The sequence below is a fragment of the Triticum urartu genome, unplaced genomic scaffold (genome assembly GCF_003073215.2).
Source record: "Triticum urartu cultivar G1812 unplaced genomic scaffold, Tu2.1 TuUngrouped_contig_2456, whole genome shotgun sequence".
In the NCBI taxonomy this organism is placed as follows: Eukaryota; Viridiplantae; Streptophyta; class Magnoliopsida; order Poales; family Poaceae; genus Triticum; species Triticum urartu.
The window spans coordinates 1-17466 of record NW_024112937.1 but is presented as its reverse complement, the minus strand read 5'-3'; the positions used below and the strand labels follow the sequence as shown (position 1 = coordinate 17466).

Here is a 17466-nt window from a genome sequence, read left to right as displayed (position 1 = left end):
ATATCAATGGATATATGCAACTGTTCCCACTATCTAGAGAAAATGTTGCCGTGTGCATCACTGTGCACGTAATAGCAAAGATTAATGTGCAGCAATTTGATGCTTTACCGATTTAATAATAAACATACTAACGAAAGGGACGACGCGAGTAATATATTATTGTACTTGTGCTAAATTAATGGATGCGCCTTATAGACAAACCATTTTTTTCCAGTTCATTACCAACGCTAATGCAAGAATTAAGACGAGACTTCTGTATATTATCAACACTCAATGTGGTGCTGCCGGCATACGAAAACAATACTGTGCGAGTAGTATATTGCTTGTGGTTGTGCTAATGCGGCCACCCGGCTACTTATAAGATATCCACCTTTTCCTGTCCATTTACAAACGCTAATGTCCACTTTTTTTCCCTGTTGGGACAAAACACTTTGAAAAGCACATGATAATGCAATGCTCACAGCATTACAAAGTAGCAAAAAAAAGAGAGAGAGGAGATTTTAATATGGGAATGAACATCGATTTTGCCAGCACCATCTTGGAAGGAGATCAGAATGGTACACGGGACAATTTTCTAACTGCACTTTTTTTTCTTTTCTTTTACGAATACGCACACAAACTCATGAAGAAGTAAGGAAGTACATAGGACGACAAAGCACTGCCGGAAACACCAGATACAAATAGTTAAATCCAGACTAGTGCTGCATTGACATGGGTGACATGGTTTTGGTTTTAGAAGCAAAAGTTACAGCAAAAACACCAATGGATATATACAAATGTGCTGCTATCTTGATAAGTAGTGTGTTCTTTACAAATGCCAACACCAGTACACTACTACCGACATTCAACAATGTGATGCTTTCGGCTCACCAACTTGATAAACAATACTGTGAAAGGGCAACAAACTAACAATTTTTTGTTCGTAGTTGTGCTAAAGCAGCCAGTTGGCCTACCTACTAGCATCAGATAACCATTTTTCCTGTTCGTTACAGACGCCAATGACAGAAGACAAGCGACTCCATGTATGACCAACCACACTTGATTCCAGCACAAATAATTGTAATGCTCACAGCATTACAGAGTAAAACAAAAGAAAAGAAGGGGGGGGAAGGTGCTTTCAATATGGGGAATGAAAATTCTTTTATTTCAATTTTCTTGGTATGCGACGCAGATGAGCAGTATGTCACTACTGTAAGAGGTTTCGGAGTACTGATGTCTTACCCGAGCCCGCCGGGAGCTCCTCCTGCGCTCCGTCCCGCTCTTGGTCACTCCACGACGAGAAGGGAGAGAATGAAACGGTGTACGGGAGATGGGAAGGACGGCACCGTGCTGGGCTGTGCTTGAGAGGCTGCCCGTCCTTTTTTTTTAACTTAGATCTTAGGGTTAATGCTTTAATTACATAAAGTCAAAACTAGAGCGACAGGATTTAGAATCGAAACGAGCAGGAGGGTTGGTGCGACTCGAAGGCACAGAAGTTTAGAAATGCTTCAATGGAAGTCTGCAGCTGAGTCTATTTACTGGCTCAAGGCAGTATGATTATGAGACGCAGGTCTCGCTCGCGAGCAAAGGTCATCTTTCAGCTGATGTTAGAAGTGGCTGATGGCTCCTAGCGGAAGATACTAGCTGCGATTATGACAATTTTGAGGCTTTTGTTCTTTTCTAGCATTCCTTTGCTCGCTACGGACTCCATTTGCTGCTATAGAGGTGCTATTTTGTAATTTTGTTGCATTTGATTAGATGAAGATTCCTCGATGCTATTGTTCTATAGCTCAAATATGCATTCCAATGTGCGCTCTAGCAACCAAGTACACGCTTTGTTGCTCCTTTGATTGATCATCTTATGTGCGTTGGTCAACCGGCGTTAGCGAGGTCAGGAGGTTGTTGGTCCGATGTCATCGTACGTACATTCCATGCACTAGGGGATCGGAAGAATTCTGGATTCGCTATTTTCCGTTGGGTTTCTATGAACAACTCGGGTCGTGCGGCGTTGCGTTTTGCGACGTTGCTCTGGTGTGCAGTCTAATGCTGGAACAATTGCAATAAGAATCTTTATTCTTCAGCGAAGCGATTCACAGCCTTCGATCTTGGAAGGGGGCCTGGTCACTAACGGTAAAGAGACTTGCGTATCTTGCGAGGGTAGGCCAGGTGACGTGTCCGTGAAGTAGACCATCGACCACTTGGTGGAGTCGGTGAGCCAAGATTCCTCTAATGTGCTTTGTTCTGCCGTAATCTTACGGAAATGATGCGGAGGGTGGGGTAAGTGCCGTGCAACTGTTTGCTCGTTACGCGCGCGTAAAGTGATTCTGTAATTGGGCAGAGGTTGCGATCCACCAATTATCAAGAAGAAGCGGACGAGCGGCCGTTGCCAATAGCAACTTGGCTCCTGGGCGAAGCGGGCGTACCGCTTGAAGATCATTCCAGAAAGGTAAGCCCCGCGCCGTGTCGAAAAAGTTCCCGTTCGGAAGTATTATAGCGGCATGTCAACCCATAGACCCGTCACCCCCTGCGACAGCTTCCAAATCCACTTGCACATAAGTGCATTTTAGATTCTAGTATTTGTGTCCCTAGCCCGCTGTTGGCACACACGCACATTGTTAACCATATTAACTTGCGTTGGTCCTGCCTTCAAAGAAAGGTACTGGGTTGTGTATCTTGGATGACCCTTCTGCAGAGGAAACCTCACGAATTGCGGCCAGGAGAAGCTCGCATTCGTCACAATCTAGCTGTAGAAGGAATTCCTTCCAAAGACAAACCCGCCCTCCCACCTTGGTCAGAGCGAGCCACCCGTCGATCGTGATGCGTTTGGCTCCAACGGAGACCAGGTAGTAAACGGAAGTTTGCCTAATTTGCAATGAGCAGGTCGAATACGCTCCTTCTGAGCCTCCATCCCCATAGGCATCATTCACACTTGGGAAGTTGATTGACCTACATATCGAAGTAATCAGCAAGGCTTTGACCATGGCCACACTGTGGAGTCGAAAGCTGGAATAACAGATAGTGTATCATTCCGCAGCATTGTATAGTGTGAAATCTCCTGGATGAGTGTCCAACCACGCTTTTTACCTGCCTTCGTCTCTTTCGATCTAGTGCGAAATCAGCAACAAAATTAACAGATCTGCGACTGGAATACCTGCGTAGCACGCTTGTCCGAAGAGTCTATTTCTCACCGGCCTAATTTTGTTCCGTAGACTACTGCATGATTGTCACCTCACATTATCGAACCTCGGACATCGAGGATCGTTGAGAATCAATGACGGTCGTACCTCGGAAGTCTAGTGGTAATGGCCGGTTCGCGTGCGTCAAGCTCGTGAAGGGTCTCTGCACGCTAACGGCCCCTCCAAAATTTCTACCCACGAATGAATGCAGATTGAGAGCGACTATGGTGTGCGATCGCGTGACTAGGCAACCTTTGGCACAGTTTTAAAAGAACGTTAATGAGCACATGTCTGTACTTCGGATGTTATCCACGCCAGACACTTTCGGTATTAACGAGAGGAACCCTGGTATTTAGCCTAGCTATGTCCTGAACATGCATGAGCAGTTCGCCATATCGATATGGATCCGCAAAATGGCAAAGTGTTTTAAGCAACGCCAGAATCTTCCGCCCAGCGTGTCTCGGTTTCATGCTTTGGCTGCATCGTCCATTTCCTTGGGAAACGAGCCCTAGTTATTCGTTCCACTCTCTCAGACCTTTGGACCGGGAGCCAACGCCGATCGCAACAGTGCGCGATGAGCCTCTGGTCCCATCATTAGCCGAATATAAAGTTGTAGATGTGCTTGTAATACTCTCGATTGGCTGGAGAAGAGCCATGTCCATCTGCAACCAAGTAAAGCATCTTGCGTCGGCGTTCCTACGCGTGAATTTTAGGTGTTCGCATTCGCTTTGATGCACTGAGGTCTTCGCATCAAATATTCCTTCGGGATCGTAGCAGATTTCGATTGCCTTCTAAGCATTCTGTGCGCCCATGTCTTGCTCAGAGAAAGGGGGAGCTGCTTGATATCGAGGAGTGTACCTTCATCGGATCGTCGCCTGAGGAATTTGTCGTCACCCTGCAGGCCATGGTCGCAACTCCAGCATTTAGCTTGGCGCATAAGGCGTCTCCGACTACGATCCAGAACTCCATTGGGCCGCGCTGCTGCCGTGAGTTGGACACATGCAACCATCTTTCCCAAGATGGTGTCGAATCAGGGACTCAAACACGGTTTCGAAGAAGAAACGCGGTGCGCGAATCCTATCTTCCCTAAGATAAGATGAGGGGAACATGGTCCGATCAACTGTTTCTGCAAGGAGCAAACATAATGGGAACACCACTTCCTAATCGGAGACATGAAACACGATCAATGGATCACACCGGGGCTAATGCTTGTTTAGTCAAGAACTGCCAGTTCTTGTCACTTCCTAATGCTAGCGCAATTTGTTGTTATGAACTGGCACTTGGTCCATTGAGTATTGTAATTGGTTTTTATAGCACCCGACGATCAGTTAAAGTCGCATCCAATTTAAAGATTTGGGCTGCTGATCTGCAATTAACTTGGCTTCTGATTTCTCAAAAACTGCCGACATTCGGTGACTGCTGGTCTAACTTCACGATACGAGCTCGCGAAGCGAAGCTCTCACGCGGGATGTTGACAATGAAAAAAGGTACCGACCTCCTAGTCAGCACCTCATCGTGGACGCTGCAAAAGCCGAGCAGCATGCCACCCAATGGCCATTGCCGGGCTATGGTGCCAAACAAAACGCTCTAGGGATCTATGTAAGATATCTTGGTGGCGAACTCAGATTTAAATCGTATTCCTGGACTACACTCATGCTTCTTTCCTGATTATTCTCTTAATTGGGTACGCCGCCCCAAGTGGCCGAAGCCACGATGTTCCAATAAGCGCACGCATCTAGATGAGCGATTCACAGGCGCATCCCTGGAGGTGAGTCGCCGTTTGCACGCCTCATAGCCGCAGCGAGGCGAGGGAGAGCAGCAACCACTGTTGCTTCTCCTTCGGCGGACGTAGGACGTCTCAGCTCAGCTTGATACCATCGCGGTTGAGCAGGAGCGCCGCATTGCTGCCCTCTCTTGCACGCACAACTATAGCTGCTACCCGCCCTACTCATGGTTACCCACTTACCAAACACTCTCGCCAAAGATCGTTCCAATAAAGGAATCCAGATCGAAAATGGCGAAGGGTTTACTGAGGTTTCCAGATTCTTATGTGCTTGGAGAGTTGGCGGTTGGACGACGAATGGTTCCTTTGGCGCCCTTGCCCGTCACTGACGTCTCGCACGGAAGCCGCTGCCTCCACTAGCCTTAAGCTTGGCTTTCGAGGGCGGTCGGATGCTCCTAGCTGATCGAGGCGTGATGGCACAGCCAAGCATACAGTATCGACGGCGTGCCTCTGAGGCACCCAGGACTCCGCTCAGTGCCGGCCTCGCTACCTTGCCATGGCACTCTTTATTGCACTTCATCCCACAACCGCGCCTAGCTTGTTGGTGCTGGGCGCTCTGCCTTGGACGAAGCGAGAGTAGGCAGGATCATGACATTGCAGAACCGCGATATGGAGTGCGCGCCTGCCAGGCTCCATTCTTGTCGTTGCCGACTCGTCCATACGCACAGGGGAGGGCCGTCACAAACCCAAGTTGACGCGACGGTTCGAATAGATATTTACACATGACCATCCTGCGATGGTCCTCAAAAGTAGCTCCACGATTCGCGCCTCCGCCTCTTGTTCGTTTGCCACTCTCACTGGGTGAATGGAATCGTCCTACATCTGCCATCTATTCTTTCGATCCTAGTGTTGTCGCACTTCCGGGCCCTTGCCATGGTTGGGAGAAGGGGGATTTGGGGAAGGCAGGACTGGCGCCGCGGTTTGCTCCGGGGGAAGTCGGGCTCGATGGTGATGTTGAAGCCCTCCCCGTTGAACAAATTGGACCAGTCGCGAAGCTTGCGAGGGTTGCGACAGCAAAACGCATGCGGACCGGCCCCAGACGGATCACGACTCCTCGTCGACCAGCAGGGACGGCCGAGCATTAGTGGTGCCGCCAGAAGCTGGTCGGAGCGCCGCTGCTTGGTGGGACACCGCCCAGCTTGACCCACACCTCCGGCATCTCCATCCTGGGTGCGTGAGGACGCGTCACGGATTCCACAGAGGTTGTTAGGAGAGGAAAAGTTTGCCGCTCCTCGTTGCATCCTGAGCATCGCCGGATCGGAAGACCACCGGAACGCCACCTTCAGAGGAGAGATCTGCCAGTCCCACACGCCCTCGAAAAGGGTGAGCAACTCCACTTGAAGGATTCTAGCGTGAGCGCACCGGAAGAATGGAGAGCACCGCCGTGTTGGCCCCCAGCTGGATCTGCGGCTCCTCCGCGCATCATCGGTACTGAGTCAAAGAACCCCGGAGATTGCGCCCATGGTTTGGAAGGATGAGCTTGCGCGGGTCGCCAACCGCGCGAATGTCCATTCCTTGTGCACACCCACCAAAGGGTTGAAGTGCCTGTTCTGAGAGTGCATGGCGACGCGATCTGAAACACCCGGCACGTCGGCTTCTTTCTATGGGGTGTTCCTTCTCTTCGTCCTTGACAGCCGGCGCTAGATGGCGGGATGGGCTTGAGCGGCCGCGCTTGGACTTCGCCTCTCGCCATGATGGCCACGCGGCGTAGCCGCCCGCTGGATGGCGCTGCCCCGTGGCTTGACTCTGAGGCTTTTTTTGCTTGTACCAGTCCTTCTTTTCTTCGTTTCTTCTCATTTGAGCACAGCGTCGGCGGCGGTCCATCCACATGGCTGCCCGGCAGGTTGGCCTGCGCGCACATGGGTGGCTTCTCCGCTTGCGGTCTTGCTTGGATCCATCGCACTATTCCTCGAAGGATTGGCAGCATGGAGTGGGAGAGATGGGTAGAGAAAGCAGGGAGTGGCCGAAGCGCGCACTCCGTTGGAGGAGGATAACTACATATGTTAGTTCAAGAGAATCAGAGCCTTTATTGGCCGGCACGACTGCCGGTGGCTGGCGCCTCAACTGGGCGGGCTGGGTCTGAGACGGCACGTCCCCTGCGCACTAGCGATCGTGATACCCTGGGCTTCGCCTGCAGGCTGCCATAATGCGTCAGCATCTTGCGGTCTATGCCTAGGCGACCTCAGGCGGTCCCCAACATAGGAACGGCGGATCCGCAGCGCGCGCGTCGGGGGTCCCGAATACGGCCATCCAGCGGTGCGCAGGAGTCAGACCCGTCGGAGCTCAGGTTGCGCACGCCTCACCGGCTTGTGCACGGCGCTCCGCGCGCGGCCGCCGCCGTCGAAACTCAGGCCTCCGGCGGAAAACATCGCGCGCCCGTGCCTGAAGTAGCCCCAGACTCTCACCCGGCGAGCAGAAGATCGCCAATCGGAGCAGGCGCACGGCGCCTGCCGAACCGGTCGTACTCAGCTCCTCGTGCCGGTTGACTTCTTCCTCAGCCAGAGCAAAAGCGTCCCGAGCACTTGCCACGCCTGGGAGCACGGTCGCGCCGCTGCTCGGCGAGATAGCAGCGACGCGCCCTGCGAGAAAGCGCCGTCGCCGGGTCCCGAGGAGTCTCTGCGCGAATCGCCTCCACCATCGCTGGTGACGCCGCAGCGTGTCGTACAGATGCCGTGGGAGCGGCCATCCTCACCAATCTGCCATTCATCTTAGCCAAGATCGCAGTCCAAATCCCCACATCCTCTCCTACAGCTCTGCCGCCAACCTCGAAAGATCCCAACGCGATTGCTCAATCCTCCAGCCCCACACGGTCACTGAAAATCCGGCGTGAGAAGAACGGAATGGCTTCGAGGATGCACGGCAAGGAGGATTCCGGCCGGCGCTCCGTCGAATTTGAGGATAGGGATTTCGCTCGGAGAGGATGAGCAGGTAGTGGGCTTTTTTTCTCCTCCAAGGGAATGGCGTGCCTAACTTCTATTTGCGCCCTTAGCGCCCGTTATAGTGTTTACCACAAACCGGCGCATAGCCCGCTCCTTCGTCGGCTTAGCCCATTTAAATTTTTTCTTTTATAAACTTCAAAAAATAGGCGAGTCAAGCGTGTTTTGAACTGTCGATCCTTTGGTTTAGTTCCAACTATGAAAGCTCACTTGCTTTGCCCAGTTACTTCTTTTCATGTTGTTCTTCTTTTTTTTCTTTTTCTTGGCCATTTTTTTTGGTTTTTTTTCCTTTTCGTGAATTTTTTAAAATTCGTGAGCATTTTTTAAAATCGATGATTTTTTTTTAAAATTCTCAAACTTTCTAGAATCATGAATTTTTCAAATTCATGAACATTTTCTTCAAATCCATGAATACTTTTTCTTATATTCGTGAACTGTTTTTTAGAATCATGAACTTTTTCAAATCAATGAATAGGTTTTCAGAATCATGAACATTTTCTTAAATTCATGAATTTTTTCAAATTTGTAAACATTTCTTTAAAATCCATGAAATTTTCTTAATTCGCGAACTATTTTCAATCCGTGTTTTCTTTAATCCATGAACCTTTTCTCAAATGCATGAATACTTTTCAATTTGCAAACTATTTTCAAATTCATGATTTTTTTTTGAAATCGAGAACTTTTTTCAAAGCAATGGATGCTTAAACTTTTTTGACTGATTGGGCCTAACCCAAATCTTTTGGTTACTTGGTAAGGCAGCTTAATGTTTAATGCAGGCTTGTCCGTGAGCAGGTTGACCTGATTGGTGATGCAGTGGGTGGTCATCTGCATCATACTTGATCCCAGGTCCATCGGCTATTGTCTGAAACCAGTTGCATCATATAAGCTGTCGCATTTGTCTGACGGTGTAATGTCTCTCTGTACACAGACGAATGCATGGACTCTTCGAGATTGAGGGCACCAATGATCAACAGAATGCAGAGTCCGTCCATCGACAAGCAGGTTGAGGTCAGGATCACAGAGGAGTACAACCGGAGACACCGTCGTCGGCGGCCTCTCATGGGGACGCTCAGTCTGCCGCAGGTCTGAAATAGAGATCCAATCTCTGAAATCCACATATCCGCTTAAAGCTCAATATCTTGCTTGGGACTGCAGTTAAATTGTCACAGATCTTCTCATAAGTACATTCCTGTTTGTCCTAGTACTAAAGAAGAACATTATGAATTCGTTGCTCATTCGTTGCAAGCAAGTAGCTGATTGGTCTCAGTTATGGATTTTTCTTCTGAACCTTCGGTATGTGCTGGTGTTATCTGGATTTTTCAGGTTGGCAAAAAGGCACACGGAGCTTGCCCGATTACTAGAATGTGTTACATCGATGGTTGGCTGATCAAGCACAGATCGTGCCTGCTGTGCAAGGAGGAAGATCTATCATCATCATCATCCTCGCGAACGACCGATGAGGAACTTAAAGTGGTTCGTGATGAATATCGAATCCTGAGAAATTGAAGTCCTTCCTCTGTACTTATTACGTAAAACCTGAACAGTGCTCCTAGTCAGAGTATGAGTGGAAATCGACAGCTTCAAGCAGTCAAAAAATAACACTGCATGTATGTACAAATCAAAACGGTAGTACGGTTGTATGTGGTAAACACAAGTCACAATGTGGACTGTATAAATTATGAGTGTCTGATATACAGTCCAAAAATAAAATGTGAAACTGTGTCAGAATTTTGATAAAAACTGACGGTGCCAAGGGCAGAACGTGGCAGTATTCCTAGTGCAATCCACAACTTCAGATACACATTACGGTCGGCAAATAACAGTGCAGCATGTACAAGTCAAAAGGGTTAACACAGGTCATACAAATAATTGACGGACAGACATACCAAAAGTCCCCTCTTCTGGTAATATATAGCAACCCAATGGAAATACTAACAGAATTTTGACGACAAACTGACAGTGCTAGGCCAGAATTTTGAAAAACAAATACAACGATATAACAGCCCGTAGGCGAATAGAAGTTGAAATACGCATGCTAATTATTCAAACAAATTCAATTAAGATGACAATAGTGTCGAGCTCCTGTAGGCTGATCCTGGCAACGGTGTCACAAACGACATGGCAACAAACAGTCTGATCATGGCAGTGCAGACTACCTACTCCAGTGTCTCTGTTTTCCGTCCGTCTGTATGTGCTGGAATAATTCTGTACAAACACATACACGATCAACACAGAAGAAAGCCAACATATAGTGATGGGGCATGTGTTTTTTACCGTCAAAAAATAAATCCGAGGGGTACAATACAATATGACCAACCTTTGCAGACAACATCTCTTCCAAGTCTTTGGAAACGGTAGTTCAACCTTTGCAGACATACTTCCATGTCTTCGGCTTCACCAGCATAGGCTTATCTACACAGATTAGTCATGTAAAACTTACACTTATTAGAAGGAAATGACGGATTTAGAAGGTTGCACTCCTCGAATTATTAGAAGGAAATGACAAAAATGATAACAACTTCACTAGTAGTACGACAGAAGCCTGCTCTAGTTTTTTGTCGTACTACTAGTGAAGCTATTATCATTTTCTAACTAGCACATTTAACACTCGCTAGTAAGTTGTAATAGAGAAGGTAATTGCTGCGTGCTTACTTCATAAAGACGGGCATCTAGTATTCTGCTGGATGCTCAGGCATTGTTGTAGGCTTGCAGGGAGGGTCTTCATACCAGGGCAGTCTATAATGTGAAGATATTGGAGAGATGAGTATGCTTGCGGCACATCCGGTAGGGATGACAGGGAATTGCAGTGCGCAAGCTCGAGGTACTCCAAGGGTTGGAGCTCAGGAGAGCAATATTCTAGAGATGCCTGTTAGATGTGTATAGTCACTTGTCTGTATATCCCCAATGTATAAGGGGTTTTCTGCACTTTGCCACACATGTATATGTGCTGACCTCTGGCCCTCAGTGAATACTAGTTGCTCATTTATCCAACATGGTATCAGATGCTAGGTTAGCCTTCTCTCCCGCATAAGTATACAATGTACGCACTGATTAAAACAAATGTCCGAGTAGAAATGTTTCTCCAAGAAAAATATTGTCCCTCACATATAAGAATGTGTACTAAACATATCAGTGAGAAAATTTATTATTACCCATATGTTAAAAGTTTGAGAATGCATTTGTTAACATAATTCCGGTGAGATTAATGGGTGGGAACATGATTACATTTTTTTCATGGTGGCAGTCAAAATCAAAATTGGTCTACAGTGCATATGGAGTACTGTAGAAGAGTACTTGTAACTGGCTGATCAATGCTAAATCTGAAACCAGCCGCTACGTACCGCTGCACTTGTCAGACAGCACATGCCTTGTTTGATCCAAAGCTACTGCCTGAAATCAGTTATACATATTGTTGCACTTGCCTGACAGTGTCATGCTTCGTTTCTCTGGACATACATATAGATGAATGCAGTGAACTCATCGAATTGATCATCATATCAACTCATTTTAGAACATGTAAGCGTTCTGTTTTTTCATCTAAAGAAAGAACGTTATGAAATTTCGCCTCATCCTGTTGGTAATCAGTAGCTGATTGGTTTTGTTTCAGTGACGGATTTTTTTCCTGAACTTTTTGGTATTGTTCTTGGTGGTTTTCAGGTTTCCAAATCAGGGAGAAGGGAGGGAGATTGCCCGATTACTGGCACGGTTGCATCAATGGCTGGCTGATCACGTATGAAGCTCTAGACCATCCTCCTCCTGGATGAAGAATCGACGGGGAACTTAAAGTGGTTCGTGCTGAATATCGAACCTTGATGAGAAACTTGGTACATAAAATTCAAAGTGGATCGCTATATGCAATGCATACAAAAGTTCCTAACATCACTTCAGAACAGTATTCCTAGCTGGGGCAGAGTACGAGTGCAAATCGACAGCTCAAATAGTTCATAAATAACAGTGCATGCATGTACAAACCAAAACAGTAGCACTGTTATGTGTTAAACACACTGTTGGTTGCCCAGTATAGATACTACTACTGTCATACAAGTCCATAACTAACTAAAATTCGAAAACGGTGGCAGAATTTTGATACAAACTGACGGTGCCCAGGGCTGAACGTCGCAGTATAAGGGGGAACCAACAGCTTCAGATATAACATAATGGTCACCAAATAACAGTACATGTATGCACAAGTCAAAATAGTAATAGTACAGTTATACATACAGACATACAGAGACCAACAGACAGAGACCAACAGACAGACCTACCAAAAATTGGGCTAACAAGTTACCTCTTCTGAGCATAGCACCCAAAAAAGAAATACTGACAGAATTTCGACAAAAAAACCTGACAGTGCCAGGCAGAACTTCGAAAAAGAAATACAATGGTATAGCAGCCCATAGGTGAACAGAAGTGCAGAATACAACTACTGATTAGTCAAACAAGATCTCTTTCTGGGGATAGAAACAAATGATGGAAAATAGTGTTTGGCGCGCTTTCTGACTACTGATCTCGCAATTCAACATGGCAACAACTTTCGTGTGGCAACATCACAAAACAAACATGGCAATACCAATTGTTGATACTGGTGGGTCTTGCAAGACAATAGTTCTACTCCAAGTGATCTCTCTTTCCGTCAGTCTGTCCATGCTTGAAGGATTCTGCAAGGAAGCCATGCACGATCAACACCAGAAGAAAGCCAAACTACAATGATGAGGCATGTATCCTTTTTCCGTCAAAATAAATATTAGGGGTACAGTATCACCAACCTTTGCAGACAGCATATCTTCCGAGTCTTTGGGAATAGTAGTTCAACCTTTGCAGATATATTTCCATGTCTTCGGCTTCAGCAACATAGGCTCTGCACGGATTATTAATGTAAGAACTTACACTTCAAGGAAAATCATGAAAGAAATGACGAAATTAGATAAAGGAATATTTAACTTGCTCTGTTTTTCTGTCGTACTACTAGTGAAGTTATTTCATTCTAGCACATGTAACACCCGCTAGCAAGTAGTAATAGAGAAGGTAATTGCTGTGTGCTTACTTCCATAACGATGCGCATCTATGTACACCAACTGGATGCCACCCAGGCGTCGCTGCAGACTTCCAGGGAGCGTCTTCATACCAGGGCAGTCTCTAATGCAAAGATGTTGGAGAGATGAGTATGCCTGAGGCACATCCGGTAGGGATGACAGAGAATTGCAGTACACAAGCTCGAGGTCTTCCAAGGATTGGAGCTCGGGAGAGCGGGATTCCAGAGATGCCAACCCACCACAGTTAAATGTCTAGTCTCTTGAGGGACGGGGGAAAATAAGAGGACCCCTGTTAAGCCATCACAGTAGTATAATGATAATTCTTCTATACTGGATGACCCTTGATGAATCGATGATACTGACTGTCCCTGCTGCTGCTTCCTGCCGGATGTGGACTCAGCTTACTGCAATTATAAATGTAAATTGTCCTGAGAGATGCAGGGGCGTTGAAGAGCTCAACCAAGTTTCTACAACTCCGTATAGTCAGAGTCTCTAGACGTTGGCAGGAGTTGACGGTTTCTGATGATGTTGATGAAGGAAATATGCCCTAGAGGCAATAATAAAGTTATTATTTATTTCCTTATATCATGATAAATGTTTATTATTCATGCTAGAATTGTATTAACCGGAAACATAATACATGTGTGAATACATAGACAAACTTAGTGTCACTAGTATGCCTCTACTTGACTAGCTCGTTAATCAAAGATGGTTATGTTTCCTAACCATGAACAAAGTGTTGTTATTTGATTAACGAGGTCACATCATTAGTTGAATGATCTGATTGACATGACCCATTCCATTAGCTTAGCACCCGATCGTTTAGTATGTTGCTATTGCTTTCTTCATGACTTATACATGTTCCTATGACTATGAGATTATGCAACTCCCGTTTACCGGAGGAACACTTTGGGTACTACCAAACGTCACAACGTAACTGGGTGATTATAAAGGAGCTCTACAGGTGTCTCCAAAGGTATGTTGGGTTGGCGTATTTCGAGATTAGGATTTGTCACTCCGATTGTCGGAGAGGTATCTCTGGGCCCTCTCGGTAATGCACATCATAAGCCTTGCAAGCATTGCAACTAATAGTTAGTTGCGGATGATGTATTACGGAACGAGTAAAGAGACTTGCCGGTAATGAGATTGAACTAGGTATTGGATACCGACGATCGAATCTCGGGCAAGTAACATACCGATGACAAAGGGAACAACGTATGTTGTTATGCGGTCTGACCGATAAAGATCTTCGTAGAATATGTAGAGCCAATATGGCATCCAGTTTATATTATGAGTTTATGCATTTTGATGTACCGAAGGTTGTTCGGAGTCCCGGATGTGATCACGGACATGACGAGGAGTCTCGAAATGGTCGAGACATAAAGATTGATATATTGGAAGCCTATATTTGGATATCGGAAGTGTTCCGGGTGAAATCGGGATTTTACCGGAGTACCGGGAGGTTACCGGAACCCCCCGGGAGCCATATGGGCCTTAATGGGCTTTAGTGGAAAGGAGAAAGGGGCAGCCCAAGGTGGCTGCGCACCTCCCCCCTCCCCTAGTCCTATTAGGACTAGGAGAGGTGGCCGGCCTCTCTCTTTCCCCCTCGGGGAATCCTAGTCCAACTAGGATTGGGGGGGGAGTCCTACTCCCGGTAGGAGTAGGACTCCTCCTGCGCCCTCCTCCTGGCCGGCGGCCCCCTCCCCCTTGGCTCCTTTATATACGAGGCAGGGGGCACCTCTAGACACACAAGTTGATCCTTGAGATCGTTCCTTAGCCGTGTGCGGTGCCCCCTGCCACCATATTCCACCTCGATCATATTGTAGCGGTGCTTAGGCGAAGCCCTGTGACGGTAGAACATCAAGATCGTCACCACGCCGTCGTGCTGACGGAACTCTTCCCCGACACTTTGCTGGATCGGAGCCGGGGATCGTCATCGAGCTGTACGTGTGCTAAGAACTCGGAGGTGCCGGAGTAACGGTGCTTGGATCGGTCGGATCGGGAAGACGTACGACTACTTCCCTACGTTGCGAACGCTTCCGCAGTCGGTCTGCGTAGGTACGTAGACAACACTCTCCCCTCTCGTTGCTATGCATCACCATGATCTTGCGTGTGCGTAGAATTTTTTTGAAATTACTGCGTTCCCCAACATTGATTGCTCAGCAGAAGATTGTGCATATCCAGTCAGATTATTGCATTCCTCAATCCAAAGCTTCCTCAAGAATACCAATCCTTTGAACAATTTTTCTGGCCAGTGGATGAGCGTATGGCACCTCGCAATTGACAAATCTTGAAGGTGTACAAAGCATGCACACAGCTCTGTTACACTTATACCTGACTTAAAGTCTTTTAACACCAAAACTTCTAGAGGAAAGTCTTGAGCATTCCCATTCTCCTTGATGTTCACCACTTCCCTCAAACTATTCTCAGCCCCCGTTGAGGTTGTACTCTGTTCAATGCTAGTCAGTTCCAGATTGGTCAATGAAGTCATATGTCTCGCCACCCACAAGAACAAATCTACCTCGCGTCCTTCCAACTTCAATACACTAAGCTTTGGTGATTTAGCTGTAGTTGCCAACCCTGGACAATTCTTAATACAAACACTCTGTAGCTTAGGGAAGGTCGGATGTCCTGGCAATGCTTTCAACTTTACACAGTTGCTAATATGCAGCTTCTCAAGTAGAGGAAACATCATCACCTCTCCTTGCATCCCATCATTATCTATTTCCCACCATCTCTCCAAACAAACAAGACTGTTTAGCATAAGCTCCTTCAAATTTGGAAATGCAAACGATGTATCACACTCACCGCTGAACAACCATACTAGTTTTGTACAGCTGAAAAGATGGATCTCAACAATGTTTTGCAACATAGTCATCCATGTTGGGAAGGTGGTGGCTCCATATGACTCTATCCCTATGGCATGTAGTCCATCATGAGGTTTGAGATTCTCGAGCACTTTTGCATCCTCTTCATTATCCCGCAGCTAGTATTATATTTATAATAATTCCATCCGAAGGTCCATGTTAATCTCAGTTCTCTTAGCTCCTTGTTCACAGGTTTGCTGCTTTTGCATCCACTTCTGTCACGTTTGCCAGATTACGTAGCTCTAGTTGACCACCAAGGTTTAAATTTCCAAGCTCTCCAACCTTACTAACTAGGGTCACTACCTACTACAAAGCATGTAAGTCTCTGAAGGGATGTGATTCCTGAGTCTGTGGCATGCACTTAAGCTCTGGACAACCATGAGTGTAAAGGTGACAAAGGAAGTCATATACTTCATTTGTCTTGGAAGTTCTACAAAGAGTCACTGCAGCCAGAGAGGTTCAGTGTTTGAAGGTTGTAGAGAATGCTCATATCTTCAGGAAGCTCTTTGATAAAACTTCTTGAGAGATCTAGGTATCTCAGATGATGTAGATGCTTTGGTTTCAGCGGAAATGATCTTATATATACATTGAGCTGTAATGCTTGCAAAGAACTGTATTTTGATGAATGCTTGCAACAAACATTGCAAAAGACCATCATAGAAGAGTTTGGATAGCTGGAGAGCTTTTCTCTAGAGAACTATTCAATTTTCTTCTGGTTCCTTGCATGACAAAAATAAATGACGAGCAGTGTTTGGAAGCCACTCACTCTGACTTGTTTCCTTTGCGACAACAGATAATTGCCGTTCCTCAGTTGCCAATGGGCACATTCCTTTTCCATTATAGATAGTGCAACATCATGCATAAGGTCATGGATTTTACAAGTAGTTCTGGAATAATATGCCTTGGTGAATCTAATTTCTATGGATGTGGCTTGGACTTGTTTCACATCTTGAAAGAATGACCTTGAGGCCAGCTCACTGAAAATTTGTTTGCCAATGGTTTCAAGACAAACTTGCTTTTCCTGTATCATGTCATCCATAGGACTTGTCCACATCAATCTCCTAATCTTTGGGAAATACAGCACAAAAAGCAAAGCATTGCTTCATATGCGACGTCAAGTCATTGTAACTGAGCTTGAGTATTGATAAGATTCCTGTCTCCTCGGTGCAAATGCTGCTTCTGATTGATATAGCCTCCCATTCTTCCTTACTGGTCTTGGTGCACAGTACAGAGCCTAGTGCTGTTGCAGCTAAAGGAGAACCAACACATCTCTTCACAATCTCATCAACCATATCTACCAACTCGGTGGGCCTTTTCTCTGCCTTCTTGAAACGACTGAATGCTGTTGTCTCGATGATTTTCTTTATGAATTTATCATCCAAAGCTTTGAGATTATAGCTTCAACAGTACGCATTCATTTCTGCAACTCCACCATCACGAGTTGTTGTCAAACCACACTACCCATGCCACCATGTTGAAGTCGGGCCTTAAGCTGTTTCCATTTATAAACCTCTTTATTCCAGACATCATCAAGTACAAGGAGGTACCTTTGCCCGCTGACCAAATCCTGAATTTATTCCAGTGTGTTTTATTTTCCTTGAAGCGTCTTTTTTGATAACCTGTCTCTCAGACTGCTTCACTATCTTGTAGCCAGAGAATCCACATCAAAGTTGTTAGAGACACACACCCATA

General features: G+C 46.3%; 1 pseudogene; it reads right to left on the bottom strand.

The window, feature by feature from the left end:
• Positions 1-9462: 9462 nt before the first annotated feature.
• Positions 9463-17341, bottom strand: LOC125526968 (annotated as a pseudogene).
• Between the last annotated feature and the right edge of the window lie 125 nt (positions 17342-17466).